Genomic DNA, 21,553 nt, shown 5'->3' with positions numbered 1-21,553 from the left:
CACAATAAGAAGATTTATTACCTCCTGTCTGGACCCTCAGTAAGTCGCCTCAATATATCACTGTCATCCCCTGCCGGGACTCGGCTCCATCAATGTCACCTGTCACTGTAGATACTCAGGAGGGAACCAAACCAGGGCTCAGATGGGATACAGATGTGGTGGCCGCCATGTAGGAGACTGGCGTATATAATGGTTATAGCAGTATGAGAGAGACTAGGGAACAGAATGGAATGGAAAGACAGAGATAGATATAATAGATACAGAGATAGATAGATAGATAGATAGATAGATAGATAGATAGATAGATAGATATGATTGATATATAGATACAATATATCAATATTACAGACATGATAAAAGATCAAAATAATATGAACAGAGAGAGAGATATGATAGATATAAAAATAAATATTATTAGTATTAATGTTAATAATAATAATAATAATAATTAATAATAATAGTTACATTTGGGAGGGGTGTATATATTTATATATATAGTACAAATGCAACTATAAGTAAAATAAACACAAAACTAATAAGATGACCAACCTGATACAAGTAGGAAGGAGGTCCCTGCCTGCAATAGATAGTTACATAGTAGAAGATGTTAGATGAAGACATCAGTCCATCAAGTCCAACCTATAACCCTACAATCCCTACAGTGTTGATCCAGGGGAAGGCAAAAAAACCCATGAGGACTATGCCAATTGCATAGACAGACATTAATATTATTTTATCAGTGTCAAATAGATAATAGATAATTATTTACTTATTTCTCTTAGCTGTATAGAGCCGACACATTCTGCAGTGCTTTATATAGAACAAAGTAATATGAACAGATAGAAAGGGATGATAGATAGATAGATAGATAGATAGATAGATAGATAGATAGATAGGAGATAGATAGATAGATAGATGATAGATAGATAGATAGATAGATAGATAGGAGATAGATAGATAGATAGATAGATAGATAGATAGATAGATGATAGATAGATAGATAGATAGATAGATAGATAGATAGATAGGAGATAGATAGATAGATAGGAGATAGATAGATAGATAGATAGATAGATAGATAGATAGATAGATAGGAGATAGATAGATAGATAGATAGATAGATAGATAGATAGATAGATAGATAGATAGATAAATGTTGGATGCAGATAGGACACATAATAGATACACAAGCAGTAAGTATCACCCAGGCGGTGTACATATAATAACAGACAGCGGATAATTCTATGTGTGTTTATCTTTGTGTCTTGTAAACTTTCCATGAGCCGTGTCCTGCAGTTGAACATGAAATTGATCACCCCCCCTCCTCTCGCCTCTCTGCCAGATCACACAGGGAAGGGCAGACAGGCATTGTCACTGAGCCAATGGCCTGGTCCTGTGATCCTGAGCGCCTCCCTGTGGGCGGTGATGCTGGACTCTTCTGAGCAGGTTCCCTTGTTGTGTCTGCACTAATGTATTCAGTGCTCCAGAGCTGCAGAGCGCTGCTCACACATTATACAATACACAGAGTGGGGATTCATTCCTGCTGGATACTGTATCGTGACGGAGCAGCCTATGGAGTAACAAGGTGGGTGAGGGGGGCACAGGAGGGCTCCTAGGTTGGGTATGTCATTGCCTGACTTCGGCGATAATCTCTTTCTAAGTAATTTCTCCTACTTGTTGGTGTCAACGCAGAACTTTCTATGACTGTACGTTACTGTAACCTGTCTGTCCTCGTATAATACACTATGACGTGGTTGTGTACCTGCACTGCCCAGTCTCTGCACCTTCTAAAGTTATACGGACAGGTAGGCCCAAGACATACTGATGAGTCGGACTACATTATCACTTGTCCTCGTAACCTGCTTCTCTGCGATGACAAAAGAATTGTTCAATTCGTTCTTTTGATCTGGAAAGTGTATTGGATTTGCGTAAAACTTCTTCTCCGTCATTGTCGCATTTATTGGAGCGTTTAATCAAAGTTGACTTTGTATTTATCGTGCAAAAAACTTTTAACCCGGTTGATTTGTTCAACAGTCGTAATAGTTGTCCTTGGAGGTTGTTTAGAGATCTCTGCCAAGACTTCCTCGCTCTATGTCAGGGTTGTGGGTGTAGGGCGGTCGCAGAATGGGCACCATGGGTCAATGGACTAAGATTATGTCTAAATCAGAAAGAATTTTAGGGTTATTAAGTAGCAAAGCAGAGAGTTCTAGGGTTGTTAGGTGGCCAGCCTTGTGGGTGTAGGGTGGTGCGTTGAGCGGGCATCATGGGTCAATGTAATAAGATTATTTCTAAATCTAATAGAATTTTAGGGTTTTTATGTATCCGGCCTGGCGGGTGTAGGGTGTTATGTGAATGGGCACCATGGGTCCATGTACTAAGATTATGTCTAGTTATTTAGGGTTATTAGGTGACCTTTACTATGTGACTTCACCTCAATGCCAGGCTGCCGTCCATAAAGGTATTAAAGTGTTGCCTGCGACTTAACCACTGTCAGGACATTCTGGGAGTTTTAGTCCCCTTAAATTGCCGACAACAATTGACCTATTGAGTACTGGAGTGTTAACTATATAATCCCCGCACTTAATTGTATAATTATGTGTTAATAAACTGCAGGGCTTTGCTTTTTAATTACCTTGGATGGTAGTGATGTTAACCCCTTGTACTCTGATGGCCCATTGTATGCCAATGGCAATGTTATATCATAAAGGGCCCCCTAGTCCTGTAATGCACCCCTCTCCTTTATTCTAATGTAGGGGAATCCTTGTAGGGCCCTGATATTCTAATATGTATGTTCTCGTATTCGAATAAATGGCCCCTTGTAGTGAAATGCAGAGGGCCCTATTGTATAGCAAATACTGAGCCCCTATACTCTAATGCAGAGGGCCCTATTGTATAGCAAATACTGAGCCCCTATACTCTAATGCAGAGGGCCCTATTGTATAGCAAATACTGAGCCGCTATACTCTAATGCAGAGGGCCCTATTGTATAGCAAATACTGAGCCGCTATACTCTAATGCAGAGGGCCCTATTGTATAGCAAATACTGAGCCGCTATACTCTAATGCAGAGGGCCCTATTGTATAGCAAATACTGAGCCCCTATACTCTAATGCAGAGGGCCCTATTGTATAGCAAATACTGAGCCGCTATACTCTAATGCAGAGGGCCCTATTGTATAGCAAATACTGAGCCCCTATACTCTAATGCAGAGGGCCCTATTGTATAGCACATACTGAGCCCCTATACTCTAATGCAGAGGGCCCTATTGTATAGCAATATAACAATATATGGACAAAGTTCCTAAATACTGAGCCCCTATACTCTAATGTAGAGGGCCCCTTTGCCTTTCTGGTCCCTTACATTAGGTTGCACCAGGCCCCTTGATTTGCAGCCCAGCCATGACCATGTTAGAATAACATTTACAGACTGTTTATACAATGACCCTGCACTATGATATATAGACAGTATATACCTGTAGGAGATCTCAGAGTCTCTTTCATATACAGTCTGGGGCTAAGTTTTTGGGATTCGATCTTCCCCTTTGTTGCTCCTGTTTAGGTTGGCTGTATATTGTACAAGTACTGAGCACAGCTCACTATAGTGTAGGCGGACGTACAGGACTATTACGGAATAAGGACATGGTGTGTTTTTTTAGGACTCAAAAATTTGCCCGAAGTCAGTGAGAAATCTGATATTGTTTACTAAAGGTTCTTCAATGGAGATTCTCCAAATATCTCTCCTCTGCCTCGTTCTTTATGGGTATACTCTAATACCTATATGGTGAATATTAGAAGATACCAATAATTTTTTAGGGGGTCAGATGGACATTTTAAGGTGATGAAATATTTTTCTTCTAAGCCTTTAGCTGTAGACTTAAAGACAGAATGAGTGAGGGTCGGAGCACCGATGATGTCATCAGAATGATAGTTGGTGTAGTAGTCGTGTACTCTCCTATGGGCCTGGCCCTGCTCATTCTGGAGGACATCAAGGTGATAATCCAGAACTGGAAGGAACCAGAGACTCTATGCCACAACATATATTACGTATTAATATAGAGGATGCCTGGAATGTCCACATTGGCCGGCAAGAGTAGCAAATTTTCACCGAATTTCTAAAAGAAGTCAACAAATGTAGTCAAGGCCAGATGAAAGGTGTGCACCATCAATGGCCGAACAGTTATTCCAAGCAACTCCCACGTACACTTGCCCTCTTGGTGTTCACACTCTGGAGAGAAGAGGAAACCATTGCCAGACATCTTTGGTGGAATCATCTATGATCAGGCATGTTAAAATTCAACATGTGCCACTCCGGAGAGGAGTAAGCCATTGCTAGACATCTTTGTTGGAGGCCTATCTTCCAAAGAAACATCTATGTTAGAATTCAACATGCCCGATCCGTTCTTTGTGTCGGGAAAACCTGATATACATAAGGTAGTCACCTGATCCTGGTTCAACCAACTTTATTCTTATGTAGACGAAGACCTTAACTTCCAAAAACACCAGACCAGGCTCGATACACTAATACTAATACTCTATAGGATATAAATGCCATCAGTAGGAGAACCCTTTCGATACAACAAGGCCCCAAAGGTCCCATTTTTGAAGATGACTTTGAAGCCAACGCTATGTCCACCTCGTGTATGTCGTACAATATCATGGCTGTCGTATATCTGTGATCATCTTGTTCTGTGACTTGTGGTTGCCGTCAGCAGCGACTTCAGTAAATACATTGAAAAGTTATGCAAAGTACGCTGACAACTCACACCAACACTTCTGCTAGACGTCACCAGCCTGACAACCATTCAGTCAGGAGACAACCAGCCCACAGGCCACGTAACAGGAGCAGATCTCATCTTCTTAAGGATTCCTGGCCTGGGTCACTTCAGGTGTGAAAAACATTATTTAACCCCTTCATGACAAAAGCCGTCATGAATTTCAGCAAGTTGTGCCGAGGAGCCTGTTACTTGGGTGTTATTTTTTAGGATATTGATCACATTTATTATAGGTTAGTTTGTGATTTTTGTAATGTTATAGATTTTTGTTGTCATAAATGATGTTTGAGTGTAACAGTCAGAAAGCTAATTTGGAAAATATACTGGAATCTATATGGACCGGTATAGATATCCATAGTGTGGTCGTATTATGGGCCCATTTTAGCGCTGCAATGGTTGTACTATAATAATAGTATATAGTATAATAACTGAGTCATTACAGCTGGTGTCAATCCACTCCTGACCGATTGCTGGAATCTAGAGCTGCGGAAATTTCTATAGATAGATAGATAGATAGATAGGAGATAGATAGATAGATAGATAGATAGGAGATAGATAGATAGATAGATAGATAGATAGATAGATAGATAGATAGATAGATAGGAGAAAGATAGATAGATAGAATAGATAGATGGAGAGATAGATAGATAGATAGATAGATAGATAGATAGATAGATAGATAGATAGGAGATAGATAGATAGATAGATAGATAGATAGATAGATAGGAGATAGATAGATGATAGATAGATAGATAGATAGATAGATAGAAGATAGATAGATTGATTGATTGATAGATAGATAGATAGATAGATAGATGATGGATAGATAGATAGATAGATAGATAGATAGATGATAGATATTTTTCCTATAGCAGAGCATTGGGGGACATATCATCGGGTAGTGGGATGGGCTATTATAGAATATTGCTGTTTATTTTGGGAGAACTGGATAACACCTGCTGCTCCATGAACAGATGAGAGTGCAATGTTTATAGGATGATAATACCCCCCATCCCCCCCGTGTAACTGAGTCGATGACTGTCTTGAATGAGGCTTTGCAGGACTGTGTGAAGACATTTTGGATGAGATCCAATATTAAACTTACTGGAAACTCCCAGACTAGAAAGCGCAGAATAAATTGGAATTCACAAGAACATTAAAGAAAATTGCAATTTATTGAGAATCAATTCATCACATTGTGGAAAGATTACGCCATGGATTTGGGGTTCTGTTCTGTATCAGGATCCTATTTTGCTATTTTGATGTTAGAATGTGTGAAGGTTTAGTATACATCTCATAATACTATATACTGCTATATACTGTGTACAATAAGCATATAGAACGACAGAATAAAAGTAGAATTTCAAACAAAACAAATTAGACAATATAATTGGAAATTGATGTGGAAAGAATTCCATCTAGTGACAGTTTTACGATTTTACTTTTACAAATTTTTAAAGTTTTTTTTCCCCCCTGGGCGAAAAAAATTAAAATATAGGGTGTGTATCATTACAAAGAATGCATTCTATTCAATGTAAATTAGATCTCTGAGGTAGTCTGTGAGAAGAAATCTGATACATTTACACGTATGATAGAAGCAGTAGTTATTTTTTTTATCATTTTATTTATTTTTTTATTAATTTTTTAAATTTTTCATACCCAATTATAATTAGTTTGGGATTGTGGTGAAAAGTATATGATGAATTGGGGCGCTTTCACACATGCAGGTTTCCAAAACAAAGTCGAGTCAGAAAAAGTACTCTATAGATCGCTGTTTTTTAATTTTTTCTTATTTTTTTTTACCCACTTTTTGTTTTTGCACAAAAACATCACACGTGACATGATGTGGTATTAGAGGACTTAACGTATCTAGTGACGTGACCGGGCACCATTGGCGCACAATTCTGAAATTTAAAATTTTATTTGACAAGTGTAACAATAAACAAAACACAAAAACTTCAAAATCAAATCACTTTATTCTTCAGTTAATCTACAGTAAATATTTTATAACGTGGAATAATTTTTTATCTTCGTTTAAGACATCTGTATTACTTTTATAGTCGTAGCTGACAAACTGCCAGATAAAAATAATTTAAAAATTCCAATTTTTTTTTTTTTTTTTTTAAATTGGTACTTGCAAATATTATTTTTTTTAGTTTTTGTTTTTTTGTAGTATAATAATAAGAAAAACAAGTGGTCATCCATAAAAATGGAATTCTTTCAATTTTAGAATTTTCAAAATTTTCTAATAAAATTATTAAAAGCATCAAATTTTTTTTACCCAGAGTTTTACAAAACAAATTAAAATTTGCCCGCACTTTTTTAATTTTTTTTTTTTAAAGGCTTACAAAATAATGAAGGCTGTTTTTGTGTTTGTAAGTCCAGGTTCATCCTACTTATATTAAGCCCATTATATGGGAAAACCACGAGCAACCCATCATATATGGTCATCTTAGTAAATCACAGGTTGCATGCTGCAGATTACAGAGCGGGGCCACTTCAGTCAACATTTCATTCCTGAGGGCTTGGATGGGTTCCCATATATTAAATCTAGTGTTGTGCATGACTGGCTGTCGCACTATGCCTCTTGTCACTAAGCTATAGTCCATCGTCATATAGATGTTATGATAACCACATGGGTGCTCGGTATGTTACCCGTTTCGTGCTTCCTTTTTGGATTTCAAAAATTTTTACATTTCAAGTTTCAGGTTTATTACACTCTTCAGAACTCTCGACAGCCTATGAGAGTGATTGTCTATACATATGCATAGTGCAAGGTTGATTTACGTCTGTTATTCCAATATGTCAAAAAGTTCTATAAAATTTCGGGAGAACAATGGTGAAAAGGCAGCTGAGAATAAAATATCCAGCTCTTAGAGATGATGGGGGCATGAGAGTGTTGAAGTGAGAAATAGTATATCCTGGAATGTGGCCTGAGGTGTTTTCTATTATATAGTAACGGGGTTAAATGGGTAAAAATTTTCTTGTTTTGGCTATTGACTGGGCCCAAGAAAGAAAAAATTGGGTGGTCTGAAATTTTTTTTCTTGAAGTCCCGCAGAGGTGAGAATTTTGTGTCTTCATACCTGGATGTTAATGATGACCTACAGGTGCGTAGTGGTGCTAAGGGTGTTATCAGGTTTGCGCTTCCGTTTTTGTTTTACAAAATGATAGAATTTCAAGTTATTTGCCATGACCTAAACAAATTTATGACAACCCCTCAGGACTCTCTACAGTCTATGAAAGGGATTGTCTATGCACGCGCATAGTGCAAGGTCTGTTATTGCAATATGTCAAAAGTTCTAGAAAATTCCAGGAGATCAAGGGCGAAAGGGCAACTGAGAATAAACCCCCACGTGGCTCTAAACCATAAATCCCCAACTTTTTGAGCAATGTCACAATTTCGACTGGCAACGGCCACATTGAATTAACCCTTCCATGCTGCCTTTTTGTTTTTCACCCCCCCCCCACCTTTCAAAAGCCATAGCTTTTTTATTTTTCTGTTCACGGGGCTTATATTTTATGGGACAGATTGTACTTCATACGGTACCATTTAATATTCTGTACAATGTACTGGAAAGCAGTTAACAAATCAGAATGGGGGGATTTAGATAAAAAATAACTGCATTTACGACAATTTCTTATGTGTTTTTATTTGACCTGCATCCTACAGGTTGTTACCGTTATGGCCATACCAAATTTGAAGAGTTTTTGTAAATCCAAAAATTTACCAAAATTTCTTGGAGTCGGCATATTCCGAAACATGTAATTTTTTTTATATATTTCTGCATACGGGGTTGCTACTTTTTATTAATTCCATTTTGGGGATTGTCTGATGCTTTGTCTGAGTCTATTATCTGTTCAAAAATGTAACTATGGGTCCATTGTTAAGAAAAAAAAAATTCCTATGATTGGAAAAAATTTTGTGTTATTTTTACATTTTGTTTTATAGCCGATATAACATTTTCTCTGAGGTTAATACAAAGCAGCGAGTCAAGTAGTGGTTTATGTCACACCTAATCTAAGCAGGGGATTTACAGCCCATTGTGTACGGTTTGGCAGGTGAGGTGCGAAACAATGGGATCGTAAAGAGGCGATTACCGAAGTTTATCTAATGACAACCTTAGCACTATCTAGAAAGTAATTGCAATATGTGGTTAGTAAATAGCTCAGGCAATTCATCATGAAATAGATAGTCACAGTCAAGATAAAGAGAAACAAGAAGGATATTTTCTTCTGGGTTTCTCATTGTGAAAATCAAAAATTTTCAATTTTTTTTGTTTTTGAAAAATATTATTTTAATGTATGCCACTTTTTGTTCTCTTGTCTTCATGTCTAGTTTAATGGATATCTAAATAGACATAAAGCCATCAATAATCGCATTGTTAAAATCTGTCTCATTAGGATAATAGCCACTCATTAAAGTTCTAAGGGCAAGTAATTAGAGGTCAGAATGGGCAGGTGGGTGGGGCTTACTTTTATATATAAGAACATTAAACTGAGCTCTAAACACTAAAGTACAAAGAAAATTCTAGTGATTTGGGGTCATTGGAAGCTGAATATTTTAAGCACAGGTGTTAATATTTTTTGAATTTTTTTGAATTGGGAATTATTCCTCATTAACAGATTGTGAAATTTGAAAAATTGATTGCACAGAATTTGACACTGAATATAAAAACTTTATTATACAAGCTAAATATTATTTAATATTATTTAAATAATAATAATAATAATAATAATAATAATAATAATATAAATATTATATATATATTTTATTTATTTATTTATTTTTTATTTATTTTTTGCAAAAATTAGAAACCAATAAAACATATGCATTTCTAAAAAAAAAAAAAATTATAAATTTTGGTCAATATGATAAAAATTGTTGAATTGTTGAATGTCATCTGAAGCCACAGAGGCTAACTAATGTGTATTCGGCCTCCTGACTCTTCCTCCATGGCAGATCTCAGGTGAAAGAAGGATCAGATATTTGGGATTTCACTATACCCTATGAATTTGTTCTCAGGCGCATGCGCAGGGAAGTCGAGGTTCACTTTCTCGGCTTCATTGAGTGACTGTGCAAGTGCCAAACACAACATAGATGAGTCTGAGGAGACTCTAGGTAAGGGTCAAGGAATTTTTTCTAATTTGGGCCATTTGGACACTAAACCAATGGTCCATAAGGACTTGTGGGTTGGTTAGTGCCCCAAATAGACCTGAGAGCTTCCCTTTTTCAAATTACGCATGTAGGTTGATCCCGTCATGTGACACACATCTCCTCATGCATGCCAAGTCATAATTTGGAGGGTGTGTATACTTATGCAAACAACATATACCCATTAAAATGTGTCCTATATTTCTGAATAAGGGTTACCTATAAATAGTCCTCCTAAGGAGGGGACGAGGGCGGTTACAGAATAAGCAGTCACACATCAGAGACATCCAGCTTCGGGCCTAGCAGACAGCAGTTTATGTCTACACTTGCTATAATCACATCACATATGTCAAGCAGGATTTTTTTGAAATTTTTTTCTTTTTTTCATTCATCTACATTTTCAAAGTCTGGTTTTGCAAGCGACAACTCCCATCCATTGGAGGTGACCCTTCCCAAAACTGACTGACAGCCACAGACCCCCTGACGTCTAAACAATAACAGCATTGATATACTGATAAGGTTTGGGAACACCTGCCATTGTTAGGCAGAACTCACCGCCTCTCCCACATATGTACACAATTAGCATCCGAAAGCTGAATTTACCTGTCAGGTGACTGTTGTGGGTGAAGGTAGAGAGAGATTATTCAGTGCGTGTCCTTGTCTACGTTGTCGTCATTACATCCGCCGGTGACTTTAAGGATCCTTAAGGGGTGCAAGATCCAATGAATAAGTCCATAACAGAAATCAACAGAAACAATGTAACAAAAATTCCGGGGCAGGTTCTAGTAGTTGCAACCGGTCCTGGTGCCTAAGGGGGGTGTTGAGAAGTAATAGGACATGCGTGTTATAGACATGGGGTGCAATGGGCCCACATTAGTCCAGTTAGAGTGCCTACATAACAGTGATATGTTGCCATTGGAGAGGGAGCCACGGTGCCCAACAATGTTGTTACTCACAGTAATGACAGGAACAGTATGCCTATAGTAGTACCGTCACAATGCCCCATAAAAAATGACCACAGTAAGTCATCAGTATGTCCATAGTAGTCCAAGTTGCAGTGCCCCATCACAGTGACATGTGGTCCTATAGCAGAGCCAGTTATAGTGCCCCATAATGATGCTAGCCACAGTGCCCCTTCAATGATAGCAACAGTAGCCCTATAATGCATCCAGCTAAGGTGCCCCCATAATGATGAGAGGAACAGTATGTTATACTAGTACCACCAAAATACCCCATAACAATGACAGCCCATAACAGTATGTTATACTAGTACCACCAAAATACCCCATAACAATGACAGCCCATAACAGTATGTTATACTAGTACCACCAAAATACCCCATAACAATGACAGCCCATAACAGTATGTTATACTAGTACCACCAAAATACCCCATAACAATGACAGCCCATAACAGTATGTTATACTAGTACCACCAAAATACCCCATAACAATGACAGCCCATAACAGTGCCCTCATAACAGTGACATCCGCTGTCCAATGTCCCACAATGATGCCCTATAAAAGTGACAATAATAGCCCTATAATGCTTCCACCTATACTGTCCCTAAGACAGTGACGTGCGCTCCCATAGCAGAGCCAGCCAATATGCCCCCTAACAATGCCAGCCACAATGCCCCCTAACAATACCAGCCACAGTTCCCACACAGCAAGGCCAGCCGCACCATATAATAAGCATCCTACGTTTGTGATTTCATTTGGAGTTTATAGACACAATCATGTCCTTTTATATATGTATTATGGGTTATAACTTGTGTCATTACAGGCTCCGTCCTGCGCTGTGTTACCAATAAATCCTACAAGCCACCCATTACTCCCCGTCTGTGCCGTCTATCGCTCGTAGCTTGTGATTTCAGACCAATAAAATCCTCCATTAGTGGCGTTCTGCTTTGATTTTTCGTGGCTTGACATTCGCTGCTCTGTCGTTGGCTTTTACGATGTCTGCAGTGAACTTCAGCTTATAGGAAAATACTTAATTGTCATGCGGAGGGCAAGTAGCGACAGGTGACTGGCGAGGAGCTATCATTACGAAACCACAAGAAGACTTTTATCCCTCAAGATTCCTCGCTGAACCTGCTTATATAAGACATTTGTCTTCTCCACCTGTTCTGTGATGGTCCAAGTGTGACACAAGGTTATCATTACCATGTTTATAGTGCCGCACGTAATAGCACAAGCTCAGTGGAAACACCCAAACATCAAGATGGAGCCGCTGTAACTCAGGTGTAACCCTTTGATATCAGGGAGATTTGTGGGTAATACCACAGGATCGGGTCACTGGTTAGGTTGTCCCATTCATAGAGCTTGGGCACACCTATGGAGGTCAACAGAGGGTGAAGATAAGTCTGGTAAGTCTTCAGTAAATCAAGACTGAATCATTGTAGGTAATAAGAGATTTGTATCTACCATTAGTGTAGAACTTGTGGGTCAACTAGGTCCTCTTATCTTCAGGTGTGGTCAGGAGACGGTCCAAGACGACCACTAACTGTGAAGATGTCGTCTTGTTAACATTTTGTGAACTTTCTAGAACTCTTTCCCTTCCAAATTTGTCAGAAAAATAATTAAGACCCCAGGCCCCAAAACTCAAGCCCAGTCCAAAACCCTAAACTCATTCAGAAACCAGATCAGACCCATAAACCATTACAGAACTTGACGCTCAACATGTCAAGGTTCAACCCCCTTATACTTTTACCAGAGAGTTGGGTTCCAATGTCCTTTATTAAGACCCTCATCGATGTCCTGCCGTCTTCTGCTTTCTTGTGGTCCAGCTATACCCGGGGTGGCGTTTCACCATGCCGTGTGGCGTTGCGGTAGTATGTTTACCCCATTGTTGGGTGGGAGGTGGAACCTTTGTTATGTCCAAGGTTGATCCTGTTTATCTTTTTGTTGGATTCGGCCCCATATGACATCATACGTAGCGCATAGGTCCAGCCTCTTATTATAAAGGCAACAACAAAGTAGTCAATATCCACCACCAGTAGAGCAAGGAGACCTGTGTGCACCGACTGGGACCTTAGTGACCATCCTGACCTTGTCCTGTCTCCCAACCTACTGTATGAACAGTGTTGAGAAACTGTTACCTTGCGATGACAGAGACAGACCACAACCAGCCGGTGGGATCACTAGCTCTTATATCAGTCCACACCATAGGCCTGTCACGGTCCTTGGCTCGTCACTTGTCTGTATATCTGTGTACATTTCGCTCTCCGATGCCAGTGAAGTTGTTTGCTAAGAACTTGCCCTTGTTTTGTGACGATTGACAGATCGCTGCTACTGTCTGGTTGTAACAGGGAATTCCAGTTTACCTCAGACTGTCCGCGTGGTTCTTCAATGTCTGCAAGTCACAGCCAGGACGGTGGAGTCTATAGGGCAAATCATTGACTCCAACTCCTAAGCTTTCCCACAGCCCAATTCCGACTCCTTCATAAATGGTTGACAGCCATGGTTAGGCCTGGAAATCAAGCCAGTAATTGGCAATGTCTATGGCCCACCATGGCTAGATTTATCTGCACTTGAGAAAGGTCATTCAGGCCCAGAACGCGTCGTGCTTAATAAAGTCTATTATTGTGTATGGGCGAGCGCTGGTCCTTGGCTATTCCTTTGGAGGCTGGTCCTTTTCTTCCAAGTTCTAGGACCTTGTCAGGCCCAGACTGTAGTTCCATGGTCCGGCACATTTATTGGGGGAGAAACTGCCCTCCCTCCAATACATCTATGTCGACAGGCCTGCAGGAACTAGAATATTAAGATACCTGGTCTGCAATAAGACCACAGTCCACCAGTTGACTATCTATGCTATAGTATCTATAAGTGACAATAAGTGCTGTGATATGGTTCCTTTATATGTCATTGCAATGCATTGCAAAATGGGGAACGCTTGGATAATATGATGTCCAATGGAGCATGGATTGTATATGAATGTAACAGGAAAAACAGGCATGTTGTTAAAGTCAAACACATGACCCCATACTTTGTACAGGACGGCATTATGGCAGTGTGCATGACGCCTAAGTCAGGAGGAGGAAAGCGGTTTGTGCTACTGTTGTGTTTAAAGGGTAAATCCCAATTTTTTTGGTGACCATTTTCATAATATACTTTATTAACCTAACTTCCTTTTTAATAGAAAACAGGCTGTAACATTCTCCTAAGCAACCATCTAACTGAGCTGTTACTAGGCAAAGTACATACACATTTGTATTGTGAATATTCAGAGATGAAGTGCTCACCATAGGGGGAGATGGTCACTTCAAATGACTCTATCTCTGGTTTTATACAACCTAGAAAAATGGTAGCTGAGATTCTGAGATTGAAATGCCAGCTATACCAGACCTGAGATACCTGTGTTTATAACTAGTAACATCTCTAATTTAGGGGCTAGTTGACTTATAACCAGAGATACAGCCGTATGTAGTGACCATCTTCCCCTTTGGTAAATGCTTCAGTTCTACATGCTGCATTCAGTACAGGTGCTGCAATTTTGCACAGCACTGTATAGTATCCTGTGCCCTGGTGACATCACTGTAGTCTCCATATTGTACAGATGTTTTCATCGCCTACCTTTGCTCCAGACTCTCTCCTCTACCCCGCACTGTCTGGACTCGTCTCGTGACTCAGGTTCTGTGATCATTGCCCTTCTGTCGTTGTGGTCGTCTCCATATTAGTCATATGTCAGCTTTGTAAAGTGCAGGCATTCAGCCGTGGAGTCTGAACAAAGAGCGCTGCAACATACCGAGCTCTCCAGAAAATTTCTCAATCTAAATATGAACTTGTACGTGAAAATACAGAAGTGAATCTGTTATACTGGTAGGGTAGACGCTTCCAATGGATAAAGGTCCAGCTGGGCCGGTGGCATTGCCCTATGGGCTCACTTTTTGCCTCATGTATGTTACAGGGCATAACAGTAGTCCTCCGGATGACATTCTACTCCACATGGACATCATAGGAGCAGGGGCATACGTAGAGATCATCAGGTCCCATAACAAAAATCAGAATTGGCCCCCCTTCCAAAAAAGACCCATAGAGGTTCAACCTCATGCCATGGACACTATAGAAACTGTCTATTCTGCCTCCATGTTAGATACGCCATTGCATAGGAGGCATGTGTCATGATAACGAGGGTTGCCCTTGTTATGATGCCCAATTTTTTTGGAGACGGGCCTGGAGGGCCCCATAGCAAATGCCTATCCTGCCTCCATAGTAGGTGCACCATTGCATAATGGCCATATGTAGGGGCTTAAAAAAATAAGATGGCGATTACGCTATTGTCATACACATCCACATATAAGGAGTTTTGCAATTTTTTGAAAAAAAAAAAAGTTTACATAACACAACAAATATTGAAGACGTTTTGGACTTGTACGTGATTATAAAGCAGATGTGACTCAACACCACGAACATGTCGTACTCCATACCAGGCATCTCGTGTCAACATTAAAAATGCCAGGGGCAAAGGTCACGCCTCCGCTCTAAACGCCTGCCCGACCTTACATTTTGGTCAGGATTAAAAACTTTGGAATTTAATCCTTGCTTAAAGGGATACTCTCCATGTAATCTATTTAGCAAATGTAATTTCCAATGGTGGTTCCCCTTTAATGGATTAGCTGGAACAGGGAAGATCACATAGCAATAATAGAATTTATCTTACTACATAATTACAGGTTATTATGATAAACAGCGGCATAAGATGTACGGCCAACACTCCACTGCTCCTTAAAGGGGATGTGTCACCAGAAAAAAAGTTTTCATGTTACACATATTTTTAAGGAAATTTAACATGTTACAATCTATGTTTTTTGTTTTGTTTTTTTTTAAATGGACAAACTCATGCAATTTTCACCATAGCCACTAAGCCTAATAATAAACAGCTATCTGCCAATTCTGTAGAGGTTTCTTTATGTCACAAAGGGGGTGTTATTACTATAAGGGTTGCATAGAGGAATATTATTACCATATGATGCCACCAGATGATATTATTATGTAATTTTTTTTTATTTTTGGGAGGACAAAAAAGGGGCATTTGGATTTTGAGGTGCCAATGCTATTCCCACGCATGGGAGCTGAGCTATACACTGTGTTGTGTCTTCTAAGCCCCATCTATCTCCTAAAAAAAATTGACCCACATGAACTCCACTTTTTGGCCCCATTAGTGCCCAGTTCTGGCAAATTTTATTAGTAATCTCTCCAATGTGTAACTAAGTTGGCTCATCACTTGGGATTAGGAAAGTAGCTTGTATCAATCTGAGTTCATTCTGAATTTTCCAAAAATTTCGGGACCTGTTGAACCCAAGACTTTTGGGGTTTGCACCCACAAATTATTATTATATAATCAGAGGTCACATGGAGGTGCGACACTCACCTTTGCTCACCTGTTTGCGGCAGTGTCCAGTCTATTCGCTGCATCGTCTGGCCTCGTGGGTGACCTCAGGTCCCAGAGGTCAAAGGGTGGTCAACAACATCAAGAAGCTTTGCCATAAGTATCATGAGATCAAACCTTTTTCTCAAGACAAATGTCACGAGGTTCTCCCATCATAGGACCACTCTATACCACTAAATAAACCCTTGGAGTGCCCATTCCCACGAGGAATTGGGTACTTTAAAAAATGATGGGCTCCACCACCACCAGATTTCTCGCCCCCAGGGGCCTCCACCATCCTTAATCCATCTCTGTTGACAATTGAAGATCTTTTTTGTTTTTTTAAAATTCCCCTAAGCTCAGGATTTATGGATTTCCTCCAGAACAGAAGGGAAAATACGCCTGGTTGGACTTTTCCTGGCAAAACGTTGTCATCAGCTAAATAAGCAGAAGTTTAGTATTTTCAAAAACGGTAAAATAATATTTTTCATTGTCAGGTCACGATGGGTTTATTTGGTTTCTTGGTTACGAGATGTATATTGTGTGGCTGATATACTGTGTGTATGTATAGGTCAATGGGAATAAAGCTGAAGACGGGAAAGTCTTGGTACTGGGAATTATGGGACTCTTTTTATTTTGTTTTTGTCTTAGATTTTATAAGATTTTGGAATTTTGGAATTTTTTTTGTTTAGGTTACAGAAAATTAAAAAGATATTTTCAAGGCAATTGAACAAGGTATCAGATTTTTGTTCGTAGATGTCTATTATTTTTGGTGGGATTTGCCAACCATTTTTGTCCATAGTAGACCCTTAAATGAGACATTAAGAGGGACAAACTTTTTGTATTTGCCATAGATAGGTAATAGAGATGAGCGAGTAGTACTCGATCGAGTAGGTATTCGATGGAATACTACGGTACTCGAAATACTCGTACTCGATCGAGTACCACTCGCCATTCGAATGGAAAAATTCGATGCAGAACCAGCGTTGATTGGCCGAATGCTATACAGTCGGCCAATCAACGCTGGTTCTTCTCCTACCTTTAGAAGTCTTCTCCGTGCAGCTTCCCCGCGGCGTCTTCTGGCTCTTCATTCACTCTGCCAGGCATCGGGCCCAGGCAGAGCCGACTGCGCATGTCCTCTTGTAGTGCGGGCATGCGCAGTCGGCTCTACCCAGGCCCGATGCCTGGCAGAGTGAATGAAGAGCTGGAAGACGCCGCGGGGACGCTGCACGGAGAAGACTTCTCGGAGGATCCAGCCCGACCCTCACTCGTGGACTAGGTAAGTATAATTTGGTCGAACGTTGCCTACCCCTGAAACGAGCATTTTCCCCCCATAGACTATAATAGGGTTCGATATTCGATTCGAGTAGTCGAATATTGAGGGGCTACTCGAAACGAATATCGAATCTCGAACATTTTACTGTTCGCTCATCTCTAATAGGTAACAGTAAAATTCTCAACAACTTACTTACCTTATTCTGGGTAAAATCAGATCGGTAAGGTTGGGTTCACGCTTGCACCTGGATTCCGTCCTGGAATCCGCTTGAAACATGCACATTTTTTTGCATTTTTCAGATGGAAATCCAGTGGACCCCATTATATTCTATGGTAACCACTTTTTAAGTGGATTGGGTTTCCATTTTTCGGGTCCCCTAGCGAACGCAGGTGGGAACCTAGCATTAGTGCCAACCAGCAGATTGGTAGAGAAGTAAGTGACCCTCGTCATAAAGATCTGTATACTCCTGATTTTCACGGGGCATTATGTCAATTTTTTTTCTTTTTGAATTTCTTGAAAATAGGAGCACACTCCATCGGACTTCATACAGAATTTTTTGATAGAGATGGAGTCAGTTGGAGTCCGTATTACAGTAGATGGAATCTATATGAACCCCGTTCACTGTCAAACAAGCTGCATGCGCAGGGCTATGGCACGTTCCGTTACGCTACCAAATCATGTAAGGTCAAAGTTGGCCAAACAGAGAAATTTTGCTGGTATCAGCCGACCATTTAATGTCTACAGACCATTTAATGTCTGCAAACGAGAAGAGGAAACTCTACATCCTACTGGGAGAAGAAGAGGCCACTGTGGAGATCGCTGCCCAATACGTGTCCAGCTGTCACCAAACAAGAGGAAGATGAGACTCCACGGACTGTTATACCCCAAACCACCCGCCCCACCACACCTCCCCATACAGCTGTCACCAAACAAGAGGAAGATGAGACTCCACAGACTGTTATACCCCAAACCACCCGCCCCACCCCACCCCACCTCCCCATATAGCGGTCACCAACTAAGAGGAAGATGAGACTCCACGAACTGTTATACCCCAAACCACCCGCCCCAACCCACCCCACCTCCCCATATAGCGGTCACCAACTAAGATAAAGTTGAGACTCCATGGACTGTTATATCCCATATCAGCCACCCCCCCCCCCCATACTCTCCCCCTCGACTCCAACTCCCCCCCCCCACTTTACTAGCTTTGGCAATGCCAAATATCCATTTGGACGTGCCAGTAAAGCCTATTTGATTTAATTTGATATGGAAGAAGACTCTCAAGTCTCATCATAGAACATATGTAACAAAAAACAAAAACATGCATGAAAATTGAAGGTAAAAAAAGCAAACAAACAAAAATATAATAAAAAAAACAAAAATAGTAAATATCACCTTCCCATATTATATTACACTTATAGAAATTCATTAAAATCATCTAAACTTTTCTCATCCCATGGAATCCCATCTTCAGCATGGTAAAAGCCCCAAATATTTTTTACTTTGACCTTCCACCTCCCCTGGGGTGACATGCGGCCTCATTATCTAGTAGAAATCTCCGGTCCCCTGTTCTTGCAGCTGCTCTTCCTAAATTATTTAAATTTCCTTTGATGAGATTTGAAACGTGAGACGTCTGTAGACTGTACGTGACCCCTGGGTGTTATCCACGGGACTACTTTTTGGTTGAGGAGGTGGATATGTTTACAGAACACTTGTGAATTTACTACGTTTGTAACACCAAGATGACAGGTTAGACATGACAAGGAGATCTCCCCATGGCGGTGCTCACATACTTGCCGTGAAGAGGGATTATCTGAAATAGACGAGCGCTAATTATTCTACCCCGGGATGGATAATCCATGATATTTTCTTGTAGGTATTAATGTACTAATTTTAAAGTCATCTTCAAAAACATTTGTCATATTTGTTTATTTTTGCTCATTCCGATATAATGATAGTGTCATTCCAATGGGTTAGTATAATGAATTGGAGCTTTAAACCTACAAGTTAGAGGTTGGGACAGGAGGGCATTTGCCCCCAAACCATAGCAAAATCAAGGGAAACTCAACAATGTCATCTGCAATCAGTTCCTGGGAAAGTTCCTTGCGCTGCCCTTATGGTTAACCCCATGGCGGTCCCACATCTTGAGGTTATGAATATCATTCTAAGCTTTATATTTATAATCATTTTTTTCCACGCTGAGGTCTTCAAGAAGAAAACATCTTAGAAACATGATATATACTAATTTTGTATTGGGGCCAAGGAGCTTCAAGTCTCCTCCATGATGTGATTCTGGGGCTGTTCACAAATGGTTGTGTGTTGACTCCATCTAGGATTGTGACCATGGCCTTGAAGTGTATGACCAGTGCATTGGAAGTTGATAACATGTGACATAACAATCCACATGTTTGTGTTCCAGGCTATGGATAGACATTCAGATTCCGGCTGGAAAGTGAACAATTCGCCATCCAGAGGACTGAAAACGTGAAGCCTATGCGCTAGTGCCGGCGGTGTCACCATCTTGCCCTGCATGGTTCTTGGGATTTCATCTTCATTGGACGGGTAAGTTACATGCACAGATTTGCACAGCCTCGGAGGACTTCTTTAGTTACCCTGAAATTCTGTTCTGGATGTGTAGTCAGCGGGGGATGGGGTGGTATGAAATTTCTAATGTTAGTATATTAGGGGTTATACTTTTTTTTTTTTAACTCAGCCAGACTACGTTGCATAGCCCATTGGCACATAAGAAGCCATTAAATAGTCAATAGCTTAGGCAAATAATTGAGGGGCCCTTTATAAATTTTGTATCGTGGCCTTAAAGGCCAAAGAATAAATCATTAAAGACCCTACATGAAACTTCAGTCCACTGTCCCTTTATGAGATTGATGTCATGGACGTGACAAAGGGATTTTGCTCAGCAAAAACCTCCACCTCTATACAAATAAACAGCAGGAAGGCATTTTGGGCATTTGCTGTTTTGTCAGGACTTTTTAATTTTGGAAAAACATCCTATGAATCGGAGCCAAGTAAAATATCGGCAGAGTCTGCGGCCCCGAGATTACGTGTTATTTTTATTACACATGTTCTGGAGGGATAATGTGCTTATCCTGGCAAATGCTGTAAATGGATTCAATGGATGTCACGGAGTTGATAAGCGGCGCCCTTTCAAGCTCTGATGATGTCACTGATGGCTGAATTGATGGGCTGAGGTAGACAAAATATACTAAATATTTATATGGCGCCCACTTATTCTGTAGCGCTGTATAACTAAACTTATCTGTAAGCTGGAGAACATAGAAACTGTATATAATGTGGCCCTGGTGGATTCCAATTGTTACCTGAAAACTATCAGCAAGTACCGTGGGTTGCTAGCTATCTTATTATTGTTGTCTCCAAGTGTCAATATATACGGTATATATCTCCCTATATTATAAAAATGAATTTCTGTCTGTCTGTCTGTCTGTCTGTCTGTGCTCTGATGCGAACCAAACGACTGGACCGATCTTCACCAAATTTGGTACAGAGATACTTCAGATATCCGGGAAGGTTTAAGACGAGACTCCAACTCACTCAGACGTAGCGTTGCTGAGATACAGCATTCCAAACACAGTGCCCCCCCCTTAGCCAATACAAACCTGCAAGACTTTCACTCATATTTCAACTGCAATACACACGGTCACTCCACATGCACAATACAACACTGATATCCAAACTGAGATACACGCCGGAGGATTAGATATGTGCATCTGCACAAAGTACCACACCAACAAGGATTGGATACTTGCATCTAAACACAGTATTACACGGGGAAGGATTAGATACAGCTTTACTCCAGATATCCATAACAACTAATGACAGGTTTTTCACTGATATGCAAAATGAGATACACATAATCACATGACGCTTATGGACATACACACGAACCACATACAAAATACATCAGTGCAAAACTGGACAATTCTTATGGGGCCACTACACAAACATA

At 40.2% G+C, this 21,553-nt stretch overlaps 1 protein-coding gene across 1 annotated transcript in view; it reads left to right on the top strand.

The window, feature by feature from the left end:
- The first annotated feature begins 1,461 nt into the window (after positions 1-1,461).
- LYPD6 (LY6/PLAUR domain containing 6) overlaps positions 1,462-21,553 on the top strand; it is a 39,492-nt gene continuing 19,400 nt past the window's right edge. Inside the window, exons 1-2 of the mRNA XM_075284536.1 lie at positions 1,462-1,585; positions 19,988-20,130. The gene's annotated coding sequence lies outside the window, so the exon portion shown is untranslated. The remainder of the gene's footprint in view (positions 1,586-19,987; positions 20,131-21,553) is intronic.

Source organism: Leptodactylus fuscus, chromosome 8 (assembly GCF_031893055.1).
Source record: "Leptodactylus fuscus isolate aLepFus1 chromosome 8, aLepFus1.hap2, whole genome shotgun sequence".
Lineage (NCBI taxonomy): Eukaryota > Metazoa > Chordata > Amphibia > Anura > Leptodactylidae > Leptodactylus > Leptodactylus fuscus.
Note: the sequence above shows the minus strand (reverse complement) of the source record. Positions and strands in the feature narration are given on the sequence as shown.